Genomic DNA, 19,418 nt, shown 5'->3' with positions numbered 1-19,418 from the left:
CGGTTCTTTCCATGAATCAACGATCTATTCATATATATTTTTTCTCTTGCGCACATCTATGTGCTCACTGTTGGAAATATGCCCTAGAAGCAATAATAAATTAGTTATTATTATATTTCTTAGTTCATGATAATCGTTTATTATCCATGCTATAATTGTATTGATTGGAAACACAATACTTGTGTGGATACATAGACAAAACACTGTCCCTAGTAAGCCTCTAGTTGACTAGCTCGTTGATCAAAGATGGTCAAGGTTTCCTGGGCATAGGCAAGTGTTGTCACTTGATAACGGGATCACATCATTAGGAGAATCATGTGATGGACTAGACCCAAACTAATAGACGTAGCATGTTGATCGTGTCATTTTGTTGCTACTGTTTTCTGCGTGTCAAGTATTTGTTCCTATGACCATGAGATCATATAACTCACGGACACCGGAGGAATACTTTGTGTGTATCAAACGTCGCAACGTAACTCGGTGACTATAAAGATGCTCTACAGGTATCTCCGAAGGTGTTAGTTGAGTTAGTATGGATCGAGACTGGGATTTGTCACTCCGTGTGACGGAGAGGTATCTCGGGGCCCACTCGGTAATACAACATCACACACAAGCCTTGCAAGCAATGTAACTTAGTGTAAGTTGCGGGATCTTGTATTACGGAACGAGTAAAGAGACTTGCCGGTAAACGAGATTGAAATAGGTATGCGGATACTGACGATCGAATCTCGGGCAAGTAACATACCGAAGGACAAAGGGAATGACATACGGGATTATACGAATCCTTGGCACTGAGGTTCAAACGATAAGATCTTCGTAGAATATGTAGGATCCAATATGGGCATCCAGGTCCCGCTATTGGATATTGACCGAGGAGTCTCTCGGGTCATGTCTACATAGTTCTCGAACCCGCAGGGTCTGCACACTTAAGGTTCGACGTTGTTTTATGCGTATTTGAGTTATATGGTTGGTTACCGAATGTTGTTCGGAGTCCCGGATGAGATCACGGACGTCACGAGGGTTTCCGGAATGGTCCGGAAACGAAGATTGATTTATAGGATGACCTCATTTGGTTACCGGAAGGTTTTCGTGCATTACCGGAAAAGTTTCGGGCTCATCGGTAGTGTACCGGGAGTGCCGGGAGGGGTGCCGGGGACCATCGGGAGGGGTGTCACGCCCCAAGGGGTCTCATGGGCTGTGGGAAGAGATAAACCAGCCCCTAGTGGGCTGGAATAAGTTCCCACTAAGGCCCATAAGGTTTGAGAAGGAAAAAACACAAGGTGGAAAGAGTTTCCAAGTGGGAAGGTGGAATCCTACTCCAAGTAGGATTGGAGTAGGACTCCTCCACCTCCAATTTCGGCCAAACCTTTAGGTTTTGAGGCTGCCTCCTCCCCTCCCTCCCACCTATATATACGGAGGTTTTAGGGCTGATTTGAGACGACTTTTCCACGGCAGCCCGACCACATACCTCCACGGTTTTTCCTCTAGATCGCGTTTCTGCGGAGCTCGGGCGGAGCCCTGCTGAGACAAGGTCATCACCAACCTCCGGAGCGCCGTCACGCTGCCGGAGAACTCTTCTACCTCTCCGTCTCTCTTGCTGGATCAAGAAGGCCGAGATCATCGTCGAGCTGTACGTGTGCTGAACGCGGAGGTGCCGTCCGTTCGGTACTAGATCGTGGGACTGATCGCGGGATTGTTCGCGGGGCGGATCGTGGGACGTGAGGACGTTCCACTATATCAACCGCGTTCTCTAACGCTTCTGCTGTACGATCTACAAGGGTACGTAGATCACTCATCCCCTCTCGTAGATGGACATCACCATGATAGGTCTTCGTGCGCGTAGGAAATTTTTTGTTTCCCATGCGACGTTCCCCAACAGTGGCATCATGAGCTAGGTTCATGCGTAGATGTCTTCTCGAGTAGAACACAAAAGTTTTTTTGGGCAGTGATGTGCGTTTTGCTGCCCTCCTTAGTCTTTTCTTGATTCCGCGGTATTGTTGGATTGAAGCGGCTTGGACCGACATTACTCGTACGCTTACGAGAGACTGGTTTCATCGCTACGAGTAACCCCGTTGCTCAAAGATGACTGGCAAGTGTCGGTTTCTCCAACTTTAGTTGAATCAGATTTGACCGAGGAGGTCCTTGGATGAGGTGAAATAGCAACTCATATATCTCCGTTGTGGTGTTTGCGTAAGTAAGATGCGATCCTACTAGATACCCATGGTCACCACGTAAAACATGCAACAACAAAATTAGAGGACGTCTAACTTGTTTTTGCAGGGTATGCTTGTGATGTGATATGGCCAACGATGTGATGTGATATATTGGATGTATGAGATGATCATGTTGTAATAGATAATATCGACTTGCACGTCGATGGTACAGCAACCGGCAGGAGCCATAGGGTTGTCTTTATAACTAACGTTTGTGCTTGCAGATGCGTTTACTATTTTGCTTGGACGTAGCTTTCGTAGTAATAGCATGAGTAGCACGACAACCCCGATGGCGACAGGTTGATGGAGATCATGATGATGGAGATCATGGTGTGACGCCGGTGAAAAGAAGATCGTGCCGGTGCTTTGGTGATGGAGATCAAGAAGCACGTGATGATGGCCATATCATGTCACTTATAAATTGCATGTGATGTTAATCCTTTTATGCACCTTATTTTGCTTAGAACGACGGTAGCATTATGAGGTGATCTCTCACTAAAATTTCAAGACGAAATTGTGTTCTCCCCGACTGTGCACCGTTGCTACAGTTCGTCGTTTCGAGACACCACGTGATGATCGGGTGTGATAGACTCAACGTTCACATACAACGGGTGCAAAACAGTTGCGCACGCGGAACACTCGGGTTAAGCTTGACGAGCCTAGCATGTGCAGACATGGCCTCGGAACACATGAGACCGAAAGGTCGAGCATGAATCGTATAGTTGATATGATTAGCATAGAGATGCTTACCACTGAAACTATTCTCGACTCACGTGATGATCGGACTTGAGATAGTGGATTTGGATCATGTACCACTCAAATGACTAGAGAGATGTACTTTTTGAGTGGGAGTTCTTAAGTAATATGATTAATTGAACTAATTGTCATGAACATAGTCTAATGGTCTTTGCGAATTACGATGTAGCTTGCGCTATATCTCTACTGTTTTATATGTTCCTAGAGAAAATTTAGTTGAAAGTTGATAGTAGCAAACTTTGCAGACTGAGTCTGTAAAACCGAGGATTGTCCTCGTTGCTGCACAAAAGGCTTATGTCCTTAATGCACCACTCGGTGTGCTGCACCTCGAGCGTCGTCTGTGGATGCTGTGAACATCCGACATACACGTTTCTGATGACTACACGATAGTTCAGTACAAAAATACTTAATGGCTTAGAAGCAAGGCGCCGAAAACGTTGTAAAACGTCACGGAACATAAGTGATGTTCTAAAGAGATGAAATTGTGATTTCATGCTTGTGCCCTTGTTAAGAGGTACGAGACCCCCGACAAGATTCTTTGTCCACAAAGCATAGGAGAAAAGGCTCAATCGTTGAGCATGTGCTCAGATTGTCTGAGTACGACAATCGCTTGAATCAAGTGGGAGTTAATCTTCCAGATGAGATAGTGATAGTTCTCCAAAGTTACTGCCACCAAGCTGTGAGAGCTTCGTGATGAACTATAACATATCAAGGATACATACAATGATCCTTGAGTGATTCGCGATGTTTGACACTGCGAAAGTAGAAATCAAGAAGGAGCATCAATAGTTGATGGTTTGTAAAACCACTAAGTTTCAAGAAAGGCAAGGGCTAGAAGGGATACTTCGTGAAACGGCAAAACAGTTGCTGCACTAATGAAGAGACCCAAGATTAAACCCAAACCCGAGACTAAGTGCTTCTGTAATGAGGGGAACAATCACTGAGGCGGAGCAACTCAAGATACTTGGTAGATAAGAAGGCTGGCAAAAGTCGAAAGAAGTGTATTTGATATACATGATGTTGATGTGTACTTTACTATTACTCCTAGTAGCACGAGGGTATTGGATACCGGTTCGGTTGCTAAGTGATTAGTGACGCGAAATGAAAGCTACGGCATAAACGGAGACTAGCTAAAGGCGAGGTGACAATACGTGTTGGAAGTGTTTCCAAGATTGATATGATCAAACGTCGCACGCTCCCTCTACCATCGGGATAGGTGTTAAACCTAAATAATTGTTATTTGGTGCTTGCGTTAAGCATGAACATGATTGCATCATGTTTATTGCAATACGATTATTCATTTAAAGAGAATAATGGTTACTCTATTTTCTTGAATAATCACCTTCAATGGTTTATTGAATCTCGATCATAGTGTTACACATGTTCATGATATTGGTGCCAAAAGATACGAGTTGATGATGATAGTACCACTTACTTGTGGCACTGCCGCTTGAGTCATGTTAGTATAAATTGCATGAAGAGGCTCCATGCTGATGGATCTTTGTACTCACCTGATTTCGAATCACTAGTGACATGCGAATCATACCACATGAGCAAGGCCTTGTTTTCATTGAGATGAAATAAGATAGTAACTTGTTGGAAGTGATACATTTTGATGTATGCAGTCCAATGGGTGCTGAGGCACGCAGTGGATATCATTATGTTCTTACTTCACTGACGATTTGAGTAGATACAGGAGTATTTACTTAATGAATCACAAGTCTAAAATGTTGAAAAGTTCAATTCCGTTTCAAAGTGAAGTTCGTCGTAACAAGAGGATAAACTGTCTTCGATATGATCATGGAAATGAATATCTGAGTTACGAGTTTTGGTACACAGTTAAGACAATGTGGAAATTGTTTCGCAGTTCATGCCACCTGGAACATCATAGTGTGATGATGTGTCTGAACGTCATAGCCACGCACTATTTGGTATGGTGCATACTATGATGTCTCTTATTGAATTACCACTACCGTTTATGGGTTATGCATTAGAGACAACCGCACTCACTTTAAATAGGGCACCGCGTATTTCCGTTGAGATGACACAGTTTAGACTGAGGTTTAGAGAAATCTAAACTGTCGTTTCTTGAAAGTTTGGGGTTTCAACACTTATGTGAAAAAGTTTCAGTCTGATAAGCTCGAACCTAAAGCGGATAAATGCATCTTCATAGGATATCCAAAACAGTTGGGTACATCTCCTATCTCAGATCCGAAAGCAAAGTGTTTGTTTCTAGAAACGGATCCTTTCTCGAGGAAAGGTTTCTCTCGAAAGAATTGAGTGGAAGGGTAGTAGAACTTGATGAGGTTATTGAACCATCACTTCAACCAGTGTGTAGCAGGGCGCAGGAAGTTGTTCATGTGGCGCCTACACCAATTGAAGTGGAAGCTGATGATGATGAGCATTGAGCTTCGAATCAAGTTACTACAAACCTCGTAGGTCGACAAGGTCGTGTACTGCTGCAGAGTAGTACGGTAACCCTGTCTTGGAGGTCATGTTGTTGAGCAACAGTGAACCTACGAGTTATGGAGAAAGCGATGGTGGGCCCAGATTCCGACAAATGGCTGGAAGCCATGAAATCCGAGAGAGGATCCATGTGTGAAAACAAAGTGTAGACTTTGGTAGAACTACTTGATGGTCATAGTGTTGGAATTATGCCCTAGAGGCAATAATAAATGTATAGTTATTATTATAATTCCTGTATCAAGATAATAGTTTATTATCCATGCTATAATTGTATTGAATGAAGACTCATTTACATGTGTGGATACATAGACAAAACACCGTCCCTAGCATGCCTCTAGTTGGCTAGCTAGTTGATCGATGATAGTCAGTGTCTTCTGATTATGAACAAGGTGTTGTTGCTTGATAACTGGATCACGTCATTGGGAGAATCACGTGATGGACTAGACCCAAACTAATAAGACGTAGCATGTTGATCGTGTTATTTTGTTGCTACTGTTTTATGCGTGTCAAGTATTTGTTCCTATTACCATGAGACCATATAACTCACTGACACCGGAGGAATGCTTTGTGTGTATCAAACGTCGCAACGTAACTGGGTGACTATAAAGATGCTCTACAGGTATCTCCGAAGGTGTTAGTTGAGTTAGTATGGATCAAGACTGGGATTTGTCACTCCGTGTGACGGAGAGGTATCTCGGGGCCCACTCGGTAATACAACATCACACACAAGCCTTGCAAGCAATGTAACTTAGTGTAAGTTGTGGGATCTTGTGTTACGGAACGAGTAAAGAGACTTGCCGGTAAACGAGATTGAAATAGGTATGCGGATACTGACGATCGAATCTCGGGCAAGTAACATACCGAAGGACAAAGGGAATGACATACGGGATTATACGAATCCTTGGCACTGAGGTTCAAACGATAAAGATCTTCGTAGAATATGTAGGATCCAATATGGGCATCCAGGTCCCGCTATTGGATATTGACCGAGGAGTCTCTCGGGTCATGTCTACATAGTTCTCGAACCCGCAGGGTCTGCACACTTAAGGTTTGACGTTGTTTTATGCGTATTTGAGTTATATGGTTGGTTACCGAATGTTGTTCGGAGTCCCGGATGAGATCACGGACGTCACGAGGGTTTCCGGAATGGTCCGGAAACAAAGATTGATATATAGGATGACCTCATTTGGTTACCGGAAGGTTTTCGGAGTTACCGGGAATGTACCGGGAATGACGAATGGGTTCCGGGAGTTCACCGGGGGGGGGGGCAACCCACCCCGGGGAAGCCCATAGGCTTTAGGGAGACACACCAGCCCTTAGTGGGCTGGTTGGACAGCCCCAAGGAGGCCTATGCGCCAAGAAAAGAAAATCAAAGGAAAAGAAAAAAGAAAAAAAGGAGGGAAGAAGTGGGAAGGGAAGGGGACTCCTCCCACCAAACCAAGTCCAACTCGGTTTGGGGGGGGAGTCCTCCCCCCCTTGGCTCGGCCGACCCCTTGGGAGTCCCTTGGACCCCAAGGCAAGGTCCCCCTCCCTCCTCCTATATATATGGGGCTTTTAGGGCAGATTTGAGACGACTTTCTCACGGCTGCCCGACCACATACCTCCATAGTTTTTCCTCTAGATCGTGTTTCTGCGGAGCTCGGGCGGAGCCCTGCTGAGACAAGATCATCACCAACCTCCGGAGCGCCGTCACGCTGCCGGAGAACTCTTCTACCTCTCCGTCTCTCTTGCTGGATCAAGAAGGCCGAGATCATCGTCGAGCTGTACGTGTGCTGAACGCGGAGGTGCCGTCCGTTCGGTACTAGATCGTGGGACTGATCGCGGGATTGTTCGCGGGGCGGATCGAGGGACGTGAGGACGTTCCACTACATCAACCGCGTTCTCTAACGCTTCTGCTGTACGATCTACAAGGGTACGTAGATCACTCATCCCCTCTCGTAGATGGACATCACCATGATAGGTCTTCGTGCGCGTAGGAAATTTTTTGTTTCCCATGCGACGTTCCCCAACAGTGGCATCATGAGCTAGGTTCATGCGTAGATGTCTTCTCGAGTAGAACACAAAAGGTTTTGTGGGCGGTGATGTGCGTTTTGCTGCCCTCCTTAGTCTTTTCTTGATTCCGCGGTATTGTTGGATTGAAGCGGCTTGGACCGACATTACTCGTACGCTTACGAGAGACTGGTTTCATCGTTACGAGTAACCCCCTTTGCTCAAAGATGACTGGCAAGTGTCGGTTGCTCCAACTTTAGTTGAATCGGATTTGACCGAGGAGGTCCTTGGATGAGGTTAAATAGCAACTCATATATCTCCGTTGTGGTGTTTGCGTAAGTAAGATGCGATCCTACTAGATACCCTTGGTCACCACGTAAAACTTGCAACAACAAAATTAGAGGACGTCTAACTTGTTTTTGCAGGGTATGATTGTGATGTGATATGGCCAACGATGTGATGTGATATATTGGATGTATGAGATGATCATGTTGTAATAGAAATATCGACTTGCACGTCGATGGTACGGCAACCGGCAGGAGCCATAGGGTTGTCTTTATACTAACATATGTGCTTGCAGATGCGTTTACTATTTTGCTAGGATGTAGCTATAGTAGTAATAGCATTAGTAGCACAACAACCACGATGGCAACACGGTGATGGATGATCATGGTGTGGCGCCGGTGAAGATCGTGCCGGTGCTTTGGTGATGGAGATCAAGAAGCACGTGATGATGGCCATATCATGTCACTTATGAATTGCATGTGATGTTAATCCTTTTATGCACCTTATTTTGCTTAGAACGACGGTAGCATTATGAGGTGATCTCTCACTAAAATTTCAAGACGAAATTGTGTTCTCCCCGACTGTGCACCGTTGCTACAGTTCGTCGTTTCGAGACACCACGTGATGATCGGGTGTGATAGACTCAACGTTCACATACAACGGGTGCAAAACAGTTGCGCACGCGGAACACTCGGGTTAAGCTTGACGAGCCTAGCATGTGCAGACATGGCCTCGGAACACATGAGACCGAAAGGTCGATCATGAATCATATAATTGATATGATTAGCATAGGGATGCTTACCACTGAAACTATACTCGACTCACGTGATGATCGGACTAGGGATAGTGTAAGTGGATCATGAACCACTCAAATGACTAGAGAGATGTACTTTTTGAGTGGGAGTTTAGCATATAATTTGATTAAGTTGAACTCTAATTATCTTGAACATAGTCTAAGTCCACTTTGAATATATTTGTGTTGTAGATCATGGCTCACGCAAGTGTCATCCTGAATTTTAATACGTTCCTAGAGAAAGCTAAGTTGAAAGATGATGGAAGCAACTTTGTAGACTCGGCTCGTAATCTTAAGCTAATCTTACAAGCTGGAAAGAAGGATTATGTCCTTAATGCTGCGCTAGGAGATGAACCACCCGCTACGGCTGATCAGGATGTTAAGAACGCTTGGTTAGCACGTAAGGAGGACTACTCAATAGTTCAATGTGCAGTCTTGTATGGCTTAGAACCGGGACTTCAACGTCGCTTTGAGCGTCATGGAGCATTTGAGATGTTCCAGGAGTTGAAGTTTATCTTTCAGAAGAACGCCCGGATCGAGAGGTATGAGACCTCCGATAAATTCTATGCTTGCAAGATGGAGGAAAACTCGTCTGTCAGTGAACATGTGCTCAAAATGTCTGGGTACTCAAGCCGTCTAGCTGAACTGGGGATTGAACTCCCGCAAGAAGCTATCACTGACAGAATCCTTCAATCACTGCCGCCAAGCTATAAAGGCTTTGTGTTGAACTACAACATGCAAGGGATGAACAAGTCTCCCGGCGAGTTGTTTGCGATGCTGAAAGTCGCAGAGTCTGAACTCCATAAAGAGCATCAAGTGTTGATGGTGAGCAAGACCACTAGTTTCAAGAGAAACGGCAAAGGCAAGAAGGGCAATTCGAAGAAGAGCGGCAAGCCTGTTGCCAATCCGCCGAAGAAACCCAAGGCTGGACCTAAGCCTGAAACAGAGTGCTTCTATTGCAAGGGTATGGGTCACTGGAAGCGCAATTGCCCCAAGTATCTGGCAGATAAGAAGGCGGGCAAAGAAAAATCAGGTATATTTGATATACATGTTATTGATGTGTACTTAACCGGCTCTCGTAGTAGTGCCTGGGTATTCGATACCGGTTCTGTTGCTCACATTTGCAACTCGAAGCAGGAACTGCGGAATAGACGAAGGTTGGCGAAAGACAAAGTGACGATGCGCGTAGGAAACGGTTCCAAGGTTGATGCAATCGCCGTCGGCACAGTGTCACTTCAACTACCATCGGGATTAGTGATGAACTTAAATCATTGTTATTTAGTGCCTGCGTTGAGCATGAACATTATATCTGGATCTTGTTTATTGCGAGACGGTTACTCTTTTAAGTCTGAGAATAATGGTTGTTCTATTTCTATGAGTAACATCTTTTATGGTCATGCACCGAATATGAGAGGATTGTTCATATTGAATCTTGATAGCGATACGCATATACATAACATTGAGACCAAAAGAGTTAGAGTAAACAATGATAGCGCCATATTTTTGTGGCACTGCCGCTTGGGTCATATTGGTGTAAAGCGCATGAAGAAACTCCATGCTGATGGACTTTTGGAGTCACTTGACTTTGATTCACTTGACACGTGCGAACCATGCCTCATGGGCAAGATGACTAAGACTCCGTTCTCCGGAACAATGGAGCGTGCAAGTGACTTGTTGGAAATCATACATACTGATGTGTGTGGTCCAATGAGCGTGGAGGCTCGCGACGGATATCATTATTTTCTCACCTTCACTGACGATTTAAGTAGATATGGTTATGTCTACTTGATGAAGCACAAGTCTGAAACATTTGAAAAGTTCAAGCAATTTCAGAGTGAAGTGGAAAATCATCGTAACAAAAGGATCAAGTTCCTACGGTCTGATCGTGGGGGTGAATATCTGAGTTTCGAGTTTGGTACTCACTTAAGACAATGTGGAATTGTTTCGCAGTTAACACCGCCTGGAACACCACAGCGTAATGGTGTGTCCGAACGTCGTAATCGTACTTTGTTAGAGATGGTGCGATCTATGATGTCTCTTACTGATTTGCCGTTATCATTTTGGGGTTATGCATTAGAAACAGCTGCATTCACTTTAAATAGGGCACCATCGAAATCCGTTGAGACGACACCATACGAACTGTGGTATGGCAAAAGGCCAAAGTTGTCGTTTCTTAAAGTTTGGGGATGTGATGCTTATGTCAAAAAGCTTCAGCCTGAAAAGCTGGAACCCAAAGCGGAAAAGTGCGTCTTCATAGGTTACCCAAAAGAGACAGTTGGGTACACCTTCTATCTCAAATCTGAGGGCAAAGTGTTTGTTGCTAAGAACGGAACTTTTCTCGAGAAGGAGTTTCTCTCGAGAGAATTGAGTGGGAGGAAGATAGAACTTGACGAGGTTGTCGAACCTCTCATCCCTCTGAATGGTGGCGCAGGGCAAGGGGAAACCTCTGTCGTTGCGACGCCGATTGAGGAGGAAGTTAATGATGATGATCATGAAACTCCAGTTCAAGTTTCTGTTGAACCACGCAGGTCGACGAGATCACGCGCTGCTCCAGAGTGGTACGGTAATCCCGTCTTGTCAATCATGTTGTTAGACAACAATGAACCTGCAAATTATGAAGAAGCAATGGTGGGCTCAGATTCCAACAAATGGCTAGAAGCCATGAAATCCGAGATAGGATCCATGTATGAGAACAAAGTGTGGACTTTGGAGATACTACCTGAGGGCCGCAAGGCTATTCAGAACAAATGGATTTTTAAGAAGAAGACGGACGCTGACGGTAATGTGACCGTTTATAAAGCTCGACTTGTGACAAAGGGTTTTTTCACAAGTTCCAGGAGTTGACTACGATGAGACCTTCTCACCCGTAGCGATGCTTAAGTCCGTCAGAATCATGTTAGCAATAGCTGCATTTTTCGATTATGAAATCTGGCAGATGGATGTCAAAACGGTGTTCCTTAACGGTTTCCTTAAGGAAGAGTTGTATATGATGCAACCCGAAGGTTTTGTCGATCCTAAAAATGCTGACAAGGTGTGCAAGCTCCAGCGATCCATTTATGGACTGGTGCAAGCATCTCGGAGTTGGAACAAACGCTTTGATGAGGTGATCAAAGCATTTGGGTTTATACAAGTGGTTGGAGAATCTTGTATTTACAAGAAAGTGAGTGGGAGCTCTGTGGCGTTTCTAATATTATATGTGGATGACATATTACTGATTGGAAACAACGTAGAGCTTTTGGAGAGCATAAAAGGTTACTTGAATAAAAGTTTCTCTATGAAGGACCTAGGAGAAGCTTCTTACATTCTAGGCATTAAGATCTATAGGGATAGATCAAAACGCCTGATAGGACTTTCACAAAGCACATACCTTGATAAAGTTTTGAATAGGTTCGAAATGGAACAATCCAAGAAAGGGTTCTTGCCGGTGTTACAAGGTACGAGATTGAGTAAGACTCAGTGCCCAGCAACTGATGAAGATAGAGAGCATATGCGCTCCGTCCCCTATGCTTCAGCCATAGGCTCTATCATGTATGCAATGCTGTGCACTAGACCGGATGTTAGCCTGGCCATAAGTATGGCAGGTAGGTTCCAGAGTAATCCAGGAGTGGATCACTGGACGGCGGTCAAGAATATCCTGAAGTACCTGAAAAGGACTAAGGAGATGTTTCTCATGTATGGAGGTGACGAAGAGCTCGCCGTAAAAGGTTACGTCGATGCAAGCTTTGACACAGATCCGGACGACTCTAAGTCGCAAACCGGATACGTATTTATTCTTAATGGGTGCAGTAAGCTGGTGCAGTTCCAAGCAAAGCGTCGTAGCAGATTCTACATGTGAAGCGGAGTACATGGCTGCCTCGGAGGCAGCTAAGGAGGGTGTCTGGATGAAGCAGTTCATGACGGATCTTGGAGTGGTGCCAAGTGCACTGGATCCAATAACCTTGTTCTGTGACAACACTGGTGCCATTGCCTTAGCAAAGGAACCAAGGTTTCACAAGAAGACTAGACACATCAAACGACGCTTCAACCTTATCCGCGACTACGTCGAGGAGGAGGACGTAAATATATGCAAAGTGCACACGGATCTGAATGTAGCAGACCCGCTGACTAAACCTCTTCCACGGCCAAAACATGATCGACACCAGAACTGTATGGGTGTTAGATTTATTACAATGTAATTCACATAGTGATGTGAGGGCTAGATTATTGACTCTAGTGCAAGTGGGAGACTGTTGGAATTATGCCCTAGAGGCAATAATAAATGTATAGTTATTATTATAATTCCTGTATCAAGATAATAGTTTATTATCCATGCTATAATTGTATTGAATGAAGACTCATTTACATGTGTGGATACATAGACAAAACACCGTCCCTAGCATGCCTCTAGTTGGCTAGCCAGTTGATCGATGATAGTCAGTGTCTTCTGATTATGAACAAGGTGTTGTTGCTTGATAACTGGATCACGTCATTGGGAGAATCACGTGATGGACTAGACCCAAACTAATAAGACGTAGCATGTTGATCGTGTCATTTTGTTGCTACTGTTTTCTGCGTGTCAAGTATTTGTTCCTATGACCATGAGATCATATAACTCACGGACACCGGAGGAATGCTTTGTGTGTATCAAACGTCGCAACGTAACTGGGTGACTATAAAGATGCTCTACAGGTATCTCCGAAGGTGTTAGTTGAGTTAGTATGGATCAAGACTGGGATTTGTCACTCCGTGTGACGGAGAGGTATCTCGGGGCCCACTCGGTAATACAACATCACACACAAGCCTTGCAAGCAATGTAACTTAGTGTAAGTTGTGGGATCTTGTGTTACGGAACGAGTAAAGAGACTTGCCGGTAAACGAGATTGAAATAGGTATGCGGATACTGACGATCGAATCTCGGGCAAGTAACATACCGAAGGACAAAGGGAATGACATACGGGATTATACGAATCCTTGGCACTGAGGTTCAAACGATAAAGATCTTCGTAGAATATGTAGGATCCAATATGGGCATCCAGGTCCCGCTATTGGATATTGACCGAGGAGTCTCTCGGGTCATGTCTACATAGTTCTCGAACCCGCAGGGTCTGCACACTTAAGGTTTGACGTTGTTTTATGCGTATTTGAGTTATATGGTTGGTTACCGAATGTTGTTCGGAGTCCCGGATGAGATCAAGGACGTCACGAGGGTTTCCAGAATGGTCCGGAAACGAAGATTGATATATAGGATGACCTCATTTGGTTACCGGAAGGTTTTCGGAGTTACCGGGAATGTACCGGGAATGACGAATGGGTTCCGGGAGTTCACCGGGGGGGGGGGGGCAACCCACCCCGGGGAAGCCCATAGGCTTTGGGGAGACACACCAGACCTTAGTGGGCTGGTGGGACAGCCCCAAGGAGGCCTATGCGCCAAGAAAAGAAAATCAAAGGAAAAGAAAAAAAAAGGAGGGAAGAAGTGGGAAGGGAAGGGGACTCCTCCCACCAAACCAAGTCCAACTCGGTTTGGGGGGGGAGTCCTCCCCCCCTTGGCTCGGCCGACCCCTTGGGAGTCCCTTGGACCCCAAGGCAAGGTCCCCCTCCCTCCTCCTATATATATGGGGCTTTTAGGGCAGATTTGAGACGACTTTCTCACGGCTGCCCGACCACATACCTCCATAGTTTTTCCTCTAGATCGTGTTTCTGCGGAGCTCGGGCGGAGCCCTGCTGAGACAAGATCATCACCAACCTCCGGAGCGCCGTCACGCTGCCGGAGAACTCTTCTACCTCTCCGTCTCTCTTGCTGGATCAAGAAGGCCGAGATCATCGTCGAGCTGTACGTGTGCTGAACGCGGAGGTGCCGTCCGTTCGGTACTAGATCGTGGGACTGATCGCGGGATTGTTCGCGGGGCGGATCGAGGGACGTGAGGACGTTCCACTACATCAACCGCGTTCTCTAACGCTTCTGCTGTACGATCTACAAGGGTACGTAGATCACTCATCCCCTCTCGTAGATGGACATCACCATGATAGGTCTTCGTGCGCGTAGGAAATTTTTTGTTTCCCATGCGACGTTCCCCAACACATAGGACTATTGAGTAAAAATGGATCTTTAAAAGAAGACAGACGATGATGGTGATAAGTCACTATTAAGAAAAGCTCGACTTGTCGCAAAGATGTTTTCGATAAGATCAAACAGTTGACTATGATGAGACTTTCTCACTCGTAGCGATGCTAAAAGTATGTTAGAATTATGTTAGTTGTTGATGCATTATTTATGAAATATTGCACGTAGGATGTCAAAACATTGTTTTCTCGACGGTTTCCTTGAGCAAACATTGTATGTGATACAACCAGAAGGTTTTGTCGATCCTAAAGATACTAGCAAGTATGCAAGCTCCAGTGATCCTTCAATGGACTGGTGCAAGCATCTCGGAGTTGGAATATACACTTTGATGAGATGATCAAAGATTTTGGGTTTGTACAAGGTTTATGAGAAACTTGTATTTCCAAAGAAGTGAGTGGGAGCACTATAGAATTTCTGATAGGTATATGTGGTTGACATATTGTGGATCAGAAGTAATGTAGAATTTCTGTAAAGCATACAAGGTTGTTTGAAAGAAGTTTTCAAAGGAGTACCTGGATTACGCTACTTGAATGTTGAGCATCAAAGATCTATGGAGATAGATCAAAAGCGCTTAATGAAAGTTTCAATAAGATGCATGCCTTGACAAAGTTTTGAAAGAGTTCAAAATAAGATCAGCAAAGAAGGAGTTCTTGGTTGCGTTGTGAGGTGTGAATTTGAGTAAGACTCAAAACCCGACCCCGGCAGAATAAAGAGAATAGACGAAGGTCGTCTTCTATGCCTTAGCCATAGAATCTAAAGTATGCCATGCTGTGTACCGCACCTGATGTGTGCCTTGACTCAAAATCTGTTGAGAGGTACAGAGAGTGATCCATGATTGAATCACTAGCAGTGGTCAAAATTTATCCTTAGTAACTAATGGACTAAGGAATCTTTCTCGATTATGGAGGTGGTTAAAGAGATTGTCGTAAAGGGTTACGTCGATGCAAGCTTTGACACTAATCCGAATAACTATGAGTAGTGAAACGGATTCGTATAGTAGAGTAGATATTTGGAGCATTTCCGAATAGCACGTAGTAGCAGCATCTATAAGATGACATAAAGATTTGTGAAGAATGCACGGATCTCAAAGTTTCAGAACCGTTGACTAAAACCTCTCTCACAAGCAAGACGTGATCAGACCCCATAACTATATGGGTGTGGGATTCATTGGAATCAAATGGTGATGTAAACTAGATTATTGACTCTAGTGCAAGTGGGAGACTGTTGGAAATATGCCCTAGAGGCAATAATAAATTAGTTATTATTATATTTCTTAGTTCATGATAATCGTTTATTATCCATGCTATAATTGTATTGATTGGAAACACAATACTTGTGTGGATACATAGACAAAACACTGTCCCTAGTAAGCCTCTAGTTGACTAGCTCGTTGATCAAAGATGGTCAAGGTTTCCTGGCCATAGGCAAGTGTTGTCACTTGATAACGGGATCACATCATTAGGAGAATCATGTGATGGACTAGACCCAAACTAATAGACGTAGCATGTTGATCGTGTCATTTTGTTGCTACTGTTTTCTGCGTGTCAAGTATTTGTTCCTATGACCATGAGATCATATAACTCCCGGACACCGGAGGAATACTTTGTGTGTATCAAACGTCGCAACATAACTGGGTGACTATAAAGATGCTCTACAGGTATCTCCGAAGGTGTTAGTTGAGTTAGTATGGATCGAGACTGGGATTTGTCACTCCGTGTGACGGAGAGGTATCTCGGGGCCCACTCGGTAATACAACATCACACACAAGCCTTGCAAGCAATGTAACTTAGTGTAAGTTGCGGGATCTTGTATTACGGAACGAGTAAAGAGACTTGCCGGTAAACGAGATTGAAATAGGTATGCGGATACCGACGATCGAATCTCGGGCAAGTAACATACCGAAGGACAAAGGGAATGACATACGGGATTATACGAATCCTTGGCACTGAGGTTCAAACGATAAGATCTTCGTAGAATATGTAGGATCCAATATGGGCATCCAGGTCCCGCTATTGGATATTGACCGAGGAGTCTCTCGGGTCATGTCTACATAGTTCTCGAACCCGCAGGGTCTGCACACTTAAGGTTCGACGTTGTTTTATGCGTATTTGAGTTATATGGTTGGTTACCGAATGTTGTTCGGAGTCCCGGATGAGATCACGGACGTCACGAGGGTTTCCGGAATGGTCCAGAAACGAAGATTGATATATAGGATGACCTCATTTGGTTACCGGAAGGTTTTCGTGCATTACCGGAAAAAGTTTCGGGCTCATCGGTAGTGTACCGGGAGTGCCGGGAGGGGTGCCGGGGACCATCGGGAGGGGTGTCACGCCCCAAGGGGTCTCATGGGCTATGGGAAGAGATAAACCAGCCCCTAGTGGGCTGGAATGAGTTCCCACTAAGGCCCATAAGGTTTGAGAAGGAAAAAACACAAGGTGGAAAGAGTTTCCAAGTGGGAAGGTGGAATCCTACTCCAAGTAGGATTGGAGTAGGACTCCTCCACCTCCAATTTCGGCCAAACCTTTAGGTTTTGAGGCTGCCTCCTCCCCTCCCTCCCACCTATATATACGGAGGTTTTAGGGCTGATTTGAGACGACTTTTCCACGGCAGCCCGACCACATACCTCCACGGTTTTTCCTCTAGATCGCGTTTCTGCGGAGCTCGGGCGGAGCCCTGCTGAGACAAGGTCATCACCAACCTCCGGAGCGCCGTCACGCTGCCGGAGAACTCTTCTACCTCTCCGTCTCTCTTGCTGGATCAAGAAGGCCGAGATCATCGTCGAGCTGTACGTGTGCTGAACGCGGAGGTGCCGTCCGTTCGGTACTAGATCGTGGGACTGATCGCGGGATTGTTCGCGGGGCGGATCGAGGGACGTGAGGGCGTTCCACTACATCAACCGCGTTCTCTAACGCTTCTGCTGTACGATCTACAAGGGTACATAGATCACTCATCCCCTCTCGTAGATGGACATCACCATGATAGGTCTTCGTGCGCGTAGGAAAATGTTTGTTTCCCATGCGACGTTCCCCAACACTCACGAGAATTACATCCATCTGAGTTCATAGCAGAAGAATAGAGAAGAATACATCGATTCAACGACCAAACACCTCAAACACGATCTCCAAAAGGTAAATCGTAGAGAGACGACAGACTAACCTCCAGGACGGCGTATCAATGTTGTCCAAGGCAAGCTCCAATGACGACCCATGGTCCGGAAGACGCCTCCTCGGCCAAGTTCCTCGCGGGACGGCTACACCGTGGCTGCATCCTTCGGCCAGGCTGCTCCAAGCGCGGCGCTCGCCGCCTAACGCACAGCGGTGGCAGCGGCCAACGGCCGGTGCACGGCATGGTGACGCCTTCCGGCGCGTGAAGGAAAGAAGCCCTCCAGCGCGGCTCCTCCTTCTAGCATCGGCGCTCGGCTGGCCTTGGCGGCGGTGGATTTGGGGAATAAATCCCTAACCGCACGGGAGAGGAAGGAAGGCCAGAACGAACCTTATCTCTTCGTCTATTATTCAATTTCGCCCTTGTACTTCTGTATAATCAATACATGTCCATGCAGTTTTATTGTACAGAAACCTGGGTTACTATAGCATTTACTAAACCTTCGGTTTAGTTCTCCAACATTTTGGAACTATGTTCTGTACATAGCATGCAAAATATTCCATCAAGTATGTGTACGTACTTTAAATAGTAGACTTGGCGATCAAATATTTTGCAAGTTTGGACACGAGACTCATTTTCCAGACTGCATTTAAGATTGTAAATGACAATTCTATCTAGAGAAATTAAATGAACATGTTCATTGTGTCTGCCTCAAGCATTCACCGTAACATGTAATTTTAGTGCAACAACTATATTATATAATTAAAACTGAATTTGGAATCACAAGGTACTTGATGGGATCTACTGTATATTTCGCAGATTATCCATCACTACTGTGAGATCTACATTTTGTCATTTTGGCAAGATGACTATCTTTAACGTGTTTTTCCAAATATTAATGTGTATATAGCCTAAATATTATTTGTGAAACACAAGGTGTTGGTGACATCTACTGCACCATTTGCAGATTATTCACCATTACTCTAAGGTCTACATCTTGTCAATTTTACAAGATGATTACCTTCAAAGTGCTCTTTCAAAAATTAATATTTGACTACCTCAAGATATCATAAGGTAATATTGGTATCTACTGCAAACTTTTGCATACTATTCACTATTGCTACAAGGTCTACATCATGTCATTCTGACTGATGACTACCTTCAAAGTGATTTTCTTATAGCATAACATAAGGTAATAGAATTATGAACATCTACTGACAAAAGTCAGACTATGTTTGCTATTACTGTGAGATCTACACCATATTGGTGATTATCTTCAAAGTGCTATCGTATATAAATTGAGGTCTACACATATGGCTATAAGGCATCAATCGTACTAGAATTTGTTCCTCTAAAGCATTCATTGTTGTTGTTCACCAAAATATTTTACTCTCATAGTAAATATTGCTCTTGCACATTTGTGATATACTAAAATGGTATTTTTGTGCCATTATGAATTGTTCAAGCCTAAATTTGCTTGAATCGGTCTTGGAAAATTATGCAAAAATTTGCATACTCCAATGATTACCTTTTATTACATTGGTAAAATACATGAAAATGGAGCCTACGTCATTATTTCTAATTATAGTGTCGTCCACCATCAAGATGGACCCCATAATTTATGGCAATGATTGAGTGTCTCAACACTTATGCAAGGTCCACATCACATCGTGGTTATACTTTCACAGTGACTAACCAATGTTAAACAGGCAAA

The sequence above is a fragment of the Hordeum vulgare genome, chromosome 6H (genome assembly GCF_904849725.1).
Source record: "Hordeum vulgare subsp. vulgare chromosome 6H, MorexV3_pseudomolecules_assembly, whole genome shotgun sequence".
NCBI lineage: Eukaryota > Viridiplantae > Streptophyta > Magnoliopsida > Poales > Poaceae > Hordeum > Hordeum vulgare.
The sequence above is the reverse complement of the archived record's forward strand: the minus strand, read 5'-3'. Positions refer to the sequence as shown.